This window comes from Podarcis filfolensis, assembly GCF_964270895.1.
Source record: "Podarcis filfolensis genome assembly, chromosome: Z".
NCBI lineage: Eukaryota > Metazoa > Chordata > Lepidosauria > Squamata > Lacertidae > Podarcis > Podarcis filfolensis.
This window is the reverse complement of record NC_139617.1, coordinates 44,606,169-44,620,681: the sequence shown is the minus strand read 5'-3', so window position 1 is coordinate 44,620,681 and position 14,513 is coordinate 44,606,169. Positions and strand designations below refer to the sequence as shown.

Here is a 14,513-nt window from a genome sequence, read left to right as displayed (position 1 = left end):
CACACATTGAGAGTTTCCCATGGTACATGACAGGCAATGTTTTGTATAGCTTTGCACAGCCTGCCCCACCCTACCCCAGGCTAACTGGGGGAACACTTGCCCCTGATCTACTCCCAAGGCAATTCCAGAGTGGGGATAATGTTTCATTTGGGATTTTAAGCCCTAATGAAACATACAGTCAGGAGAACAGGGAGGAAGAGGAGGAGGAGGAGGAGGAGGAGGAGGAGTTTGGATTTGATAATCCCTCTTTATCATTACCCTAAAGAGTCTCGAAGCTACAAACATGAGTTTGACCAAAGTGCGGGAGGCAGTGGAAGACAGGAGTGCCTGGCGTGCTCTGGTCCATGGGGTCACAAAGAGTCGGACACGACTAAACGACTAAACAACAAGAAATCTCAAAGCGGCTAACATTCTCCTTCCCTTCCTCCCCCATAACAAACACTCTGTGAGGTGAGTGAGGCTGAGAGACTTCAGAGAAGTGTGACTAGCCCAGGGTCACCCAGCAGCTGCTTGTGGAAGAGCGGGGAAGAGAACCTGGTTCAGCAGATTACGAGTCCACTACTCTTAACCACTACCCCACACTGGCTCTCAAGGGAGTTCAATTCTGCAAGGTGCTGCTTTTCATTAGCCTCTGATGGAACCCTAAGTTGGAAAAGAAGACATAGGAAGCTGCTATATACCATTGGACCATCTAGCAAAATGATGTCTATGAGACCTGTCAGTGACTTTCTGGAGTTTCAAGAAGCAGCTTCCCCCAACTCTACCAGGATATGTTGGGGATTGAACCTAGCACATATTGTAAGCAAAGCAAATGCTCTACCACTGAGCTACATCCCCCCCATTGTAATGACAATAATTAGAGGGCACTGGAAATATTTTATACCATATTGGTTGTATTTATTTCTCCCTTTTTTTCCTGCATAGAACTCTAGGTAACACAACTGGAGTTCTCAGATTCATGTCTCATCTTGGAAGTCCAGCAGGGGAAATAGCTAAGCAAATTGACACTATGATTAGCACAACAGCTCACCGTCCGATGGTTTAGTTTAGTGCAAAAGGCAGCCCATGAGTGTTTTGTTTTCTTGTTTTCTGTGGGAAGCTATGTGGCTACATTTGGGGTAGGAGGAAAGTGATGTATGGCAGAATCCTAATAAATCAAAAAGTTGGCTGTTCCTATTGGACAATCAACAAGAATAAAAACTTCACTCCGAATAAATACTGTACCTCTTTGAGTTACAGGATGAAGTACAACTTTTTCTGACAGATTCAAAATTTCCATGAGATCAGCTGAACAACTTTGCATGGTTGTGTATGGCAGCCTGTGTAGCAGACGTTTTCACATACTTGAACACTCTCAACACAAGCCTTCAAGGCAGTGATGTGATCAACGTTATGTAGATAGAAGGTTGTAGCCTCACTAACATCTCAACTCTGGAGATATTTCTGGAGGCCACTGACAAAGAATTGATACCAGAAGTGAAACATTACGTCACTGAGTACCTGCATGATTTAGCAACAAGCTTCAGAGATTACTTCCTTGCACTAAATCCTGAGACTCATGGATAAGGAATTCTTTTGGGTGTGGTGATGTACAGCTAACAACTCTTAACTGTGAAAGAGCAATATGCACTTGTTGAGATGACGTGTGATGGTTCATTGAAATCATTTTTCAAAGAATGTAGAATGGACCAATAAGAAGTTAGGTGAAAAAGCTTTGAAATTCCCTTTTGTTCCACATATCTTTGTGAACAAACATTTCAACATTTTGTTATATGAAGAACAAGCATAGAAATTGGCTTGATGTTGAATCAGATTTGAGAATAAAATTAGGAAATATTGAACTGGATGTGTAAGGGATTCTTTGGGGCAAAAGGAAACATGATTTCTCCCAACACATGTAGGTTTAGTGTGTTTTTAACATTTTGTTTGGAGCTATCCAGAGTGGCTGGGGCAATCCAGCCAGATGGGTGGCATATAAATAAATTATTATTATTTAGGTTTAGTAGCTGCTAGACATGTTGTAATTTGTTCACTTGTGCTATACATTAATAAAATTACATTTATTTCCCCCCCCCATTAAATCTTTGTCATTTTTGTGGTAATATCACAAATTTCATGGTCTGTTTTTTAGTATTCCTAAAATCCATTGCTTTTTAAGGGCTCCCCCACATTTTCTTCAAAAAATTGCTTTGCACAGGTAATTACCATAGAGTTATCAAAATTTTCAAAAGTGTGTGTGTGGGGGGGGGGTGTCTGTGGCTTGGCCTTTGAAAAATAGGGGGTCCTGAGTACTTAGCTAATTGGGAACCAATGTGCTAGAAGATTCTACTGAGGTGGTGCGGGAATTCCCTACAATGAAAAATGTATAACCAGCACCAACAACAGAATGAGTGCACTCTATAGATGACAAATTGGAAGGAGTGGTAAATGGATCTATGAAAGGGCTAAAAGGTTGTGTTGAGGTAGTATGGGAATTCACTTCAGAGAAAAATGCACAACCAGCAGATGGTGATATACTGCAACTCAAGCTACGGTCTCCTATGAGGAAAATGATCTGGAGGAGATGCCAGATAAGGCAGCGGAACTAAGTGTCTCTTCGCTCACAATGGAAGAATCAAGGATGGGGGGAAGGAACCACAACTAAGGGGAACTGGATGAATATAAATTGGTCAACAAATTTAGACTGTGACTTGACTGAAACTTGCTGGAACTTTAAAAGGATTTTATATAGAAACTGGAGAAATATCAATTTGGATTACTAGAAGGACATTAGCATGCCCTCCACAATTTCTCCAATGAAAACAGGGACATCCCATTCCATAATGATAATTTTACTATTTATACCCCACACATCTTACTGGGTTGCCTCAGTCACTCTGGGCAGCTTCCAACATATATAAAAATAATAATACAACATTAAACAAGAGTTCCCTATACAGGATTGCCTTCATACGGCTCAGGGGTCAGATAACTCCATACCCTCCAACATTTCTCCAATCAAAATAGGGACATCCTAAGGAAAAGTAAGACATCCTGGAATCAAATCAAGGATGTCCCTGAAAAATAGGAACACTTGGAAGGTCTGCATTAGATGAGTCATATTTTGCTGTCAGAGTGACTGGCTGGGCTTGGGAAGGAAATTTGGGGAATGTTACATCCTGCAGAGGGGGAAAACCATTCTGAAGTGCATATGTTAAACATTCTGAATAATTGTTGTTACAGATAATTGTCAGATAGGGTGATGGGAGTTATTTTAATCTATTTTTCTATAATTTTCTATTCTTTTAGGTTTTTCCCTCTGTTCTTTTATTTCTTTCTCTTTTTTATATAATTTTGTTTTGTAAGCATCATGAGTATTCTATTTTATATTTTCATTCTTTTCTTCTTCTTTTTTGGCATATTAGGGTTGCCATGTGTCCTCTTTTTCCAGGACATGTCCTCTTTTTTCCAGGGGTAAAATTTCTGTCTGGGTGGATTTTTTAAATTTGCCAAAATATCTCTGACTATACTTTCTGGATAAGACATAGACATAACTTGTGGTTGAATACTTGCTTTCCTCTTTCTTCTCTTCTCCTGCCCCCCTCAGCAATTATCACAGCTTCTATAGCCTACATATAGTAGGGGTATTTAAAATGAGAGTTGTCATAGCATCCTCTTTTTCACTCTTCAACATATGGCAACCCTATATATTGTTTTTTATTATCTTTTTATAAATGAGTTTGGATTTTAGTACTAAATATATTAAAAACGTTCAATAAAATTGTTTTTTTAAAAGGAAATATATATACTGTATTGCAATCCAGTCCTATACATGTTTACCCAGAGTTATTATCTTCTGTGTTCAATGGGTCTCCCTCTCAGAAAAGTCTTTCTTAGGTTGCAGACTTATTCTGTAAAATTAATGCATAGCAAAAGAATGCACGTTATACAGTTGTAAATATATACTCTTCCTTCCAGGCTTCTCACTGCAAATGTGTCACATTGGGAAGGGAGTGAGCTTGGAAGGAGAAGTTTTGTACTGTCAGACACAGCCCTGGGGTCAAATTCACAGAGCTATCTATGGCAGAAGCACATCTGATGCTGAGACAGGGAAAGCAGAACAGAAAGTCCTTCAGAAGGTCATCCTAACACTCTTGCCATTTATTTCCAGAGCAATCCTAAAGTGATGGTGGCAGTGGGGAAAATGCATAGTAGAAAAATCTACTCTTCTAATCCCTGCTTGCTTGTGCTGGCCAAGCCAGAAGGTAGAATTGACATATTTTCAATCTCCTGTCATTTGGCCTTCTGTATGTGCATTCCTTCACACTAATGGGAGGAAACTAAAGAGCAGCCGGTTTTTGTTTCTTGCTTCTGCTTTTTCCAGGTGTATATCAAGACCAAGACCATTCCTGATCCACCCCTCCATGTTGATCATAAGATCTATTGTGACTAATAACATGACACTAGTTCACACCCATGCCTTTGTGTCTTGCCTGCTTATCTCCTTTTTCCTCGTGCAAAAAGCTATTTCCTACACCAGCCCCTTTGCAACCTGGTGCCTAAATCTTGTTGGACTACAACTCTCACCAGCCCCAGATAGCATGGCCAAGGGCTGAGGGGTGGTGGGGGTTTTAGCCCCAAACAACTGGAGGGCACCAGGTTGGGAAAGACTGTTCTAACTGAGAGGGGGAAGCATAGAGAGTCTCCCCCCTTTTTTTGCAAATGCAAAACTAAAACAAATAGAAGGGATCTAAATATCTTTCCTCCTAAGACTTCCTGGCTCCATTTAATCATTTAATCCATTGCAGGCCAGTGAGATGTATTCCAAAGTCAAAAAGCATTGGTGGGCATTTATAGCTGTTGTTCACTGAAGTCTTGTGTTTTGTCCCAAAAGGACTCCCCTCCCCTTTACTTTATCCTTCTCAGTCTTCCACATCAGCGCACTGAAGATTAATGGCTTGGGCAAAGCTCTCTGGCTGCCAGTGGTTCCAAACAGGCCCTGTCTGAAATGACCGTATTTCCTCCTATCTTTCCAAAGTGCAATACAGGAGTCAGGTCAAGCCCTCATTTCCCTGAGAAGAGTCAGCAAGTCAAAGTTAATTAAGATAACAAAGAGCAAAAAGCAACAATAATTAAAATTTGGCATTGGCTTCTGAGATGTGCAAAAAGGAAAAGAAGAAAAGGGGAAAGATTCTAATACTTAGGCCTGGTGATGGAACAGAAGGGATGCCATCAACCCTGAACATCCCCTGCAAAATCTTTTGTGTAGTTCCAGTACATTTTCATCCGGTTTGGGTAAGGGGTTTGTGATTGCTGTTGGTTGTTGTTTGCACTGTGTAGGTTGATCTACATGTGGGGTATGCGCAACAAGCCCTCACAGCAGTGGCGGAGCGTTTCTCGCTTGCGCCCGGCATGGGCAGGTGTGTACACAAGGGAACACCATGGGGGCAGGGGGGTGCACTGCCAGAGCTACCCCTGCCCACTGCTGCAAAGTAGGTTGCATGCCCCTGGCACCCTCCAAGTGGGGGGTGGGGGTGGCTGAGAAGGACGCAACAGCTCACGGCACCCTCCCTGCAAGCAAGGGCCAGGATGCATGCCTATTGCATCCTTCTCAACCACTCTCCAGCTGGAGAGCACTGAGAAGGAGGCCACAGCTCATGATGGGGCAGGGCACCATTATGTGCCCCCCCCAATAAACTGTGCCCAGAGCAATGGCCCCTCAAACACACACACACACACACTTGCCTCACACCAATGAATTTAATATTAAAATCTTTCTTTTCCCTAACTCACAACAATAGCCTTCATAAATGTACCACATCATGGACTTTGTGGTCTCAGTGATGCATAAATAGTCATTCTTGGGTGCTGTGCTGAAGACCACTCACTGCACCAGTTAACAAGATATTGGCGCATTTCCTGGAATAAAAAATTACTGCAACATAAATATACATTATTAAAATGAATCCAAAGAATTTGGTCAAAAGAATAGGGTAGCTCCTAAAAACAAGTATCTTTGGTGTCAAGGGCCAGCTGATCCATGCAGATCAGCTGAAGGGTGTTATTTCTGCCTTGTCACTCATCAAATAATTGATATAATGACTAGGAAATGAGTGGTTTTCATCTTCGTTGAGCTGCTGGGCTGGGCAGAGAGGTTTAAGCATCTACCCCCAGTGTTGTATTTACTTTACTCCTCCTTCCCCTCCCTTCTTTTTTACCACTGTTCTCAGAAGTGTTGCTTTTTTGGGGGGGGTGTTGGAAAATATTTGCTTGGAGTGCCAGATCAAACACTAAGACTGGGAGTTGGTCACCCCTTCAGTTGAAGACTGAACAAAGTTTGTCTAACTTTTTGTGACTTTGAAGCTTTCCTATCAATTTGAAATAGGTATGGGCTGGTTGTGACAACAGAGTAATGCAAGAATTGGCACATCCTAGAGCTTAGCACTAGGGCTAAGCTTTTGGCATTGACCAACACTTTCCTAACCTTAGCCCAGATGGGGAACCTAAAGCCAGGGGCCACTTATAGCCCTCCAGGTTTGTCTATCTGGTCATCAGCACTCTCACTGGACTACACCTTCAAACCAAGGATACCTCTTATCAGCCCTGCTCTGTGCCCTCTTTTGAGTGCTTTTGCCTAGCTGAAATGTGTCCTTCAACTGGATGCCCTTTGCTTGCCTATGTGCAGGATGGGAAGATGTATAGATGTACACATCAACACATGTAAAGTAAGGAATTACTGGGTGAGATCATATGGTCAGAAATATTCAAAGCAGAGGGAGTCCATGACAGATTAGAGTTTCTTAAAGCCCCTACATTTGTGTGTCTTGTGCCTCTGGTCCTACCTACTGTTGGAATGTGTCTCCCATAGGGTTCCTTGTGTAGGAATGTGGCCCTTGGGCTGAAAAAAAGGACTCTGTCCACCCCTGGACTTCTCCTTCTGGACCTTCCATATGTTTCTGTACCAGCACAGCCCTATTCTATCACTCTGACCTCCCCACATTGCTATGGCTTCTTCTACCTGTTGGTGGTGACCAGGGGCATAGCTAGCTGCTCCGGCACCTGGTGCGGTGGGGGCGGGGCAATCCGCCCACGGGGGTGCCGCAGTGATCCGTTTCGGGCAGCGTAGGGCCTGAGCCACTGCATCACTCCCAGGAGAGATGCGTGGCCCGGGTGCGCTGCAAGCCAGGCCCCGCAGTAAGTGCCCCCCCAAAGGATGACATCCGGGGCAGCCCGCACCCCCCTTCCTATGCCCCTGGTGGTGTCTTCCTGCCTTTTCTTCCTGTAGCCAAAATGGTCTCCTTAATCCCCATCAGAAGCTGCTCCTGACAAATGCTCCAGATTAATTCTTCTCTTTCCCACTCCCTTTTTCAGAAACTTTTAATTAGGACCTGATACTGTGCCATTATTAGTATTTGTTATTAAGTGTTAATATCTTGTTCGCTTTCTGGCTCTAATGCGCCCATGCTCCATCTCCCTTCTTTCCCCTCTTCCTGGGCTTTGTTTTAATTGTTATATTTTTTCATCAGTGATCAGCCGAGCTTCCCTAATGATCTCAACTCATTTAAAGGGGTTTATAACTCCAATACAGAACTCCAATAAAAAAGAAGCAACAGTCTTGCTGGGGATCCCCTAAGGGGATTCAACATCTACAAAGACAATAAACTAATTTACTACTTGCTGGCTTTTCTTATCCTTTCCCCACCTCCTACTGCCTATTATATTATTTTGTGCAAAAATCCAAATCCTACTAGAAAGGGGTGCAGAAGACCCACAAACTTTATTGCCTACTCTGTGCCATGAAGATCAAGATGAAGTCTAAAGCCTGATTCTTTATTATAGGAGGCTATATCCCACAAAGAGAAACCCTAACCCTAACATTAACACGAGGATAGACTCCAGTCTGAGCAGTGAAAAAGAAACACCTTCCATTTGTGCCCTTGAGAGCTTGCTCGTTTTCTGCAAATAGCACCACAAACCAGAAGTTATGGGCAGTTTTATCCAGCCCTGCTTCCCACCTCCAGCCCCCTCTCATAAAGCGCCCAGTCACCCCCATAGTGATAGGGCGCATGCAGGCATTGATGTGACATGACATCATGATATCATGTAATGTGGTGCACATGCATGCTGGGTACCCAGATTCTGGGGCTGAAGTCAGCGCCCCTGATCCCTGGCATCTCCAGTTAGAAGGTGATGGGAAATATTTCTGTCCATCTGAGCCCCTGGAAAGTCATAGCCACAGTAGACAATTTTGGACTAGAGGTGCAGGTAGGCTGAAATGATATAAAGCAGCTTTCTATACAAGATAAATATAAGAAGCCCCAAAATATCAGAACAGTGCAAGGGATGGTTTGAGCAGTTAATCCCATTCAAACTTATTTATTGATAATAAATATCTATAAAAAATGATAACTGGCTTTTTGGTTTCAAACAAATTATCCAATTGTTTCAATGTCTCAAGTGTCTCAGAATCTGAAAAAGCTGCCAGTCCAAACAAATTTATTAGAAGATGTTGTAGCTGCAGATATTGCCACTGCATATAAAATTCATCTTCCTCATCTATCAGTTGATCCAAAGTCATAGCTGTCAACTTTTCCCTTTTCTTGCGAGGAATCCTATTCGGAATAAGGGAATTTCCCTTAAAAAAAGGGAAACGTTGACAGCTATGTCCAAAGTCAATACCCCTGCTTCCATCCATTTTTTCCATGTTACTATCTTTCACCCAGTTTTTTAAAATAGGATCTCCCTACATAGTGATTTTAGCATGTGAAAATGGATCAGATTTATTTTTATTAGACAATATACTCCATATCCTTCTAACAGACTTGTTTCAAGAGCCACCTGAATTTTCAAGTATTTTGATCCTAATATTCTCCAGCCAACACAATGGCCGACATTGATGACAAAATCCAGCATCGCTTGAGCTCTGTGAATGCAGCTTTCTCCAACTGAAATGCAGAGTGTTTGAGGACTGGGACATTTGCAGGGAAATTGAAATGCTTGTTTACAAACCTATTGTACTACCAACCTTACTGTACGCTTGTGGAACATGGACCACTTATAAACACCATCTCCAGCTCCTTGAATGATTCCACAACGGTGTCTCTGAAAAATTCTACAAATCACTTGGGAAGACAGGTGAACTAACGCCTGTGTACTGAAAGAAGCAAAGCTCATCAATGTCAAAGCAACAATTCTTCAACATCAAATTCATTGGACTGGTCATGTTTGGATGTCTGGTTATGGTCTTCCAAAGTAACTACTCTATTCCAAACTTAAAAATGGAAAACATAATGCTGGTGGTCAACAAAAGAGGTTTAAAGACTCTCTCAAGGCAAATCTAAGAAAAATGTTGGTTAAACACCAGCAACTGGGAAACTCTGGCCTGTGAGCACTCCAGTTGGAGAACAGCCTTTACCAAAGGTGTTATGGACTTTGAAGACGCTAGAACTCAGGACAAAAGGGAGAAACATGCTAAGAGGAAGGCACATTTGGCAAACCCTCACTGTGATCAACTCCCACCCAGAAACCTATGTCCTCACTGTGGAAGAACATGTGGATCCAGAATCATAGCTGTCAACTCACAGATTTGAAAATAAGGGACCAGCAGCCTCAAAAATAAGGGATCAGAAGCCAAAATAAGGGATTTTGCGGGCACAGGTATGTTCAACTTCTGAGCCCCTCTGAGCCAAAGGCAGAAAGCCCAGCCAGCAGCCAAACGAAGCCTCAAGCCTCAGGGAAAACCGCCGTCACCTCTCCGCTGGGAAGCACTGAGCAAAGGCAAGTCCCCAGGCAACGCAGCCAATTTGATCAGCACAAGGCATGCAAGCTCCATGCCTTGGAGAGCCAGTGTGGGGTAGTGGTTAAGAGTGGTGGACTTGTAATCTGGGGAACCGGGTTCGCGTCTCTGCTCCTCCACATGCAGCTGCTGGGTGACCTTGGGCCAGTCACACTTCTCTGCAGTCTCTCAGCCCCACTCACCTCACAGAGTGTTTGTTGTGGGGGAGGAAGGGAAAGGAGAATGTTAGCCGCTTTGAGACTCCTTCGGGTAGTGATAAAGCGGGATATCAAATCCAAACTCTTCTTCTTCCACCCCCCCCCCCAGTCGTTCTTAGACTTCTTATTGGGTGAGAAACGCAGCCAAGCAACACAGTTGGAGCCTCCCTCCTCCCTGGCCGGCAGGGAGGGAGGGAGAGAAGCTGCTTCCTTTGTAACCCGGGAAATTTAAGGGACATCATCAATAAGGGACAGCAGCTGGACATGGCGCTAGGATAAGGGACTTTCCCGCCAAATAACGGACGCTTGACAGATATGTCCAGAATTGGCATCCACTGTCACTTATGGACTCACTGTTAAGACTGTGTTCATGGAAGACAATCTTACTCAGCTACAAATGATCACCAAAGAAGAAGAAAAGTGTATTCTAAAGTTGCTCAGGTCGGGAAGTTATGACCAACCACAGGTTTCAAATATTTGATACTTAACAATAAGTAGGCATGATGGTATATTTCTAAATCTGGAATTCCAAATTTCATTAATTTGCAATTGCATTTTCTGCAAGGATATTCTGGGTGTTATTGAACCCAAAGACATTTCCTAAACAAAGAGTTTATCTTTGGGAAATATGATAGCGGCTATCAAACCTTGAGATTCACAGGATTCTGTATTTTTCAATATTATCTAGAATCTGTGAGCTGTCATCAACACCAAATAGCAATTTGATGCTTTCTTGGTTACTGTTTCAGGCATTTTGTAGCAGAGTTGAAATCCCCATGATTCATATTATGTTCCCCTTTGTGAAAAGCCTCCTCTAATTGAGCAGACGGTGACCAATTTTGGGTGTGAGAAACTGCTCGGAGGAAATTAATTACCTGCTGGGCAAAATCTATTTCCGTTGGCATAAGTGCAAGTTGTGTTCTTGAGTGATGACCCAGCAGCGTATCAGAGGGCAGAGCTATAATTCACCTTGAGAGTCATTGTACAAAGAATATAGGGTAGCTATAATATGCTCACTCAGGACTAGCAACTGGGACACGTTGAAAAAGGCAATGAACTGGAAGTGATTTCCTTGTGAGTAAAAGCTTTAAGTATTTGGAGAATTTAGGAGTGATTGCTTTTTGGCTTTCTTTAGTTTAGAACAGGGGTGACGAATTGCAGACCCAGCGGCCAAATGCAGCCCCTTCAGACACACTATCTTGCCTTCATGACTCTCACCAGGCCACACCCTTTTCCCATAAACACCCTTCTCAAATGTGTTCGTGAACTCTGATATTGCTTCTTGCTTGCCTGGATGGCAGACAGAGAAGGATGTGTGAGTGTGTGCAGAACCTAGTCGACTGTACAAAGATGATATTCACATTTATTGCTCTACCCACCCACATTTGCATCTGGCCCTGCCCACCACTGGCATGTGGCCCCTGGATGATTGTCCAGAAGGGTAGGTGGCACTCTGGCTGAAAAATATTTCCCACTCAGGACTTAGGAAAGGACCCGGTTCCACCCTCCCAACCTGATAACTGGATCTGACTGGGCAGCAAAGACTATAACAGGGTTTATTGCTTAAGCCATACTTTGAATGAACAAAAAGCAGTTTGGTTAAAATGGATCTCTCAACACACCCAATTCTCTATAATGAGGAATATAAATACAGCTATTTTTCCCCTTTCCACAGAACAGAAGTGGATGAAATATGCAGGCACAGCGGTTTCTCCAGAGTGGATTTAAAACAGCCAAATTGTAGGTAGTTTTACCCAAGGTTGTATTTTTGTTTTGTTTTAGTGCAGGACATTTTTAAACTTTTACCATTGTTATTGTAATTTTTATTATTGTACTAGTAGTGGTAGTAAAACAAAACAATTTCTTTGAGAAATGGATGAAATTTGCAGGCATGGCTACCCCTAATGAGGGGGATGATGGTTCTTCTCCAATAACACATTTTGGAATGGGTGCCATAAGACTAATAGGGAGGGGGAGTTGAAAAGGACATGAATCCCCAGTAAACCCTGGGGTGGGGAAGATGCCACCCTTCCCCACCCCCCACCCAGGTACCTGTTACCTTAAGGATCAATGGTGTGGGTGGGCTTCTGCCCCTCCAACAGACTTCTCCCTGGAAGAGAGAGATCTCTCATTTGACTTGCATTGGGGAAGGCCAGTGGTAAGAGAAAATAATTCCTTGTTCTCTGTAAATACTGAGGTAGGAGAAATGTTATCTTCCCCACAAATTGTTCTGTTAACTCAAGAATAATGGGTGAGCAATGGGCTTCTGCCACCCCTCGTGGATTTTGGGAGATGCAATAGGCTTACATGTGGAAAGGCATAGATCCAGATGAAAAATAACACAGTATTTAGTCCCGCTCCCAAATCACTGTAATTGGAGTGCCCTGGGAAAACAATATATTGCTGGTCAAAATGAAAGAGTCCCCCAGCTCTCTGTTCTCTTTCATCTTGATTTCTGGGTGTTCCCACAGTCAGCTTGATTTTATTTCTCAGGGACAGGTTGTCTGTTTTCTGAATGGACTAGACTGACAGGAAGCTTAATTTGTGCCTGATCTGACTTAAGCCTTCTTGTTAATAATGCAGTCTGACTCAGATCTCCCCTACATCACCATGATTCATCTCATAATTTGGGCTATACATGGAGCTGGTGCACACCCCTCATGTTCAGGTATTGGTCTAATGGATGAAGTCACCAGGTCTAATTCAGGTGAAACTTCATTTGTTTTCAACCTTAAGAACTGGCTATCTATCTTACCCTATCTTCACACTTCATATTACGTTAGGTTATGGTGGGATTATTTGGCTATCCCTTGGATTTGTGATGACAAGTTACTTGCCCATCACAATCCATCCCTCAACTGGAGGAACAGTCAATTTAGTGACATGATCTGAAGGCTTTAGAAGCAGTTCCTGAATGAGATATGTGCTGGAGACCTGTGTGGGCCAACTAGAGTTCCATAGAATGGGGGAAAGGAGTACAAATATAATGATTGATTTGATTTTTACTTCCTCTCTTGAGTCTGCAGTGAAACCAGATTAGCATCACCAGCAAACAGAAGGGAATCATTGCATAAGTCCATGAAAATGACTGGAAGCTGTGAGGCAGCAGTGCATAGCATAGTGTTCCCCAGCAAATCCAGATCTAAACAATGACTATTGTATGTCGGTATCCTGCTCCTGGGCTTGGAGCCAGCCCTTCAGTTGCTCAGATATGGCTGTTTGCTATGGTTACATTATGTTGTGGGATTTATAATTCATGTGATCGGTCAATTAAATGGGGGAGGGTGCAGCAAAATCCTTCAAAAGGGCCATCACTCAAATTTTATTCCCATGTCTCTTTCCAGCTTCTGTGTGTGTGCCATCTACAGCCTTGGGGTACCTAGTCTGGGGCATGCTTGCCATATGGGCCCCAAATCGACATATACATTCCCAAATATTTCAGTTTAGTATTGGAAAGATGTGCGTGCTTTACAGAACTGCAGTCTCATCCACTATTTGGAACTATCCATCAGGCCCTGAAATGTGGATCATGTATGCAACAGGGGCAGCAAAATGTATCCTTTTTACGTTGATGGACTCCAGTTTCCGTCAACCTCAACCAGTACAGCCAATGGTAAAGGATAATGGGAGCTGCAGTCCTGAATTAAGGATCTGCACTCTTCACCCTGAATATGTATCAACATCAGCAGAAAAAGGAGACATATGAAGATACTGGCTCTTTTTTTGTGAGACTTAAACTTAATAGTAATGCTAAACAGCATTTTATTGCACATTGGGTTTGTTCATTTCATGCCCATCCACTTGTTCATTTTAGTTGCCCTTTTCTGAATCTTTTTAAACCTGACATAATTTTTTTGAGGTAAGATAAATATAGATAAGATAGGTAAGATAAATATTTGTCCCTAATTGAAAATTTACTATTAAAACACTTAGAGGATGAATGGAATATGAATTCCAGAGGAAGTAAACTCAACCTGCAAAACAATCAAAATTCAACTGCCAGTAAATTCATATTTCAAGCTTCACCTCCCCAAATTTCAGTGGCATCTAGGGGTGTACAAATCTGTTTCAGATTTTCTACATTTCTCTTTTTTTTCATGCTTCAAGGTTGAGTTTGCCCCATTTTACATCAACCAATTCATTTTCTTTTTGAAATAATCTGCAAAGGAGTCAGTATGCATACTGCACATTTTTAAAAATGTGGTTATTAATTTATAAATCACCTTCATATTTGCCAAGGTTATTTACAAGCATACAATAAAAACAGCTAAAATAGCTGATGATCCTAATATATATCCTTTTGTATGCAATTTGGACAAATATATACATGCCTGCAAACGTATTTCCCTAATGTGATGGCGCTATGTATATTCTGTTCGTTAACATTTGCATTTTTCACATACCTTTTGGTTGAAGACCTACATCACACATTTTGGAGATGTGTGAACTTTAGTTCACTTTATTGGTTCAGGAAGCACAATTTGGGAAGATTTGCATGAAAAATGTGACCTGAATGAATGACTCCTCCATATCAACTTAAT

The 14,513-nt window shown here is 42.4% G+C and overlaps 1 long non-coding RNA gene across 1 annotated transcript; it reads right to left on the bottom strand.

The window, feature by feature from the left end:
• Nucleotides 1–3,817: 3,817 nt before the first annotated feature.
• Nucleotides 3,818–9,056, bottom strand: LOC310754962. Its single transcript, XR_014544112.1, has 3 exons — nucleotides 9,005–9,056; nucleotides 5,796–5,898; nucleotides 3,818–3,890 (listed from the first exon to the last, which is right to left on the bottom strand). It is a non-coding gene; the product is annotated as an uncharacterized lncRNA (long non-coding RNA).
• Nucleotides 9,057–14,513: the final 5,457 nt, after the last annotated feature.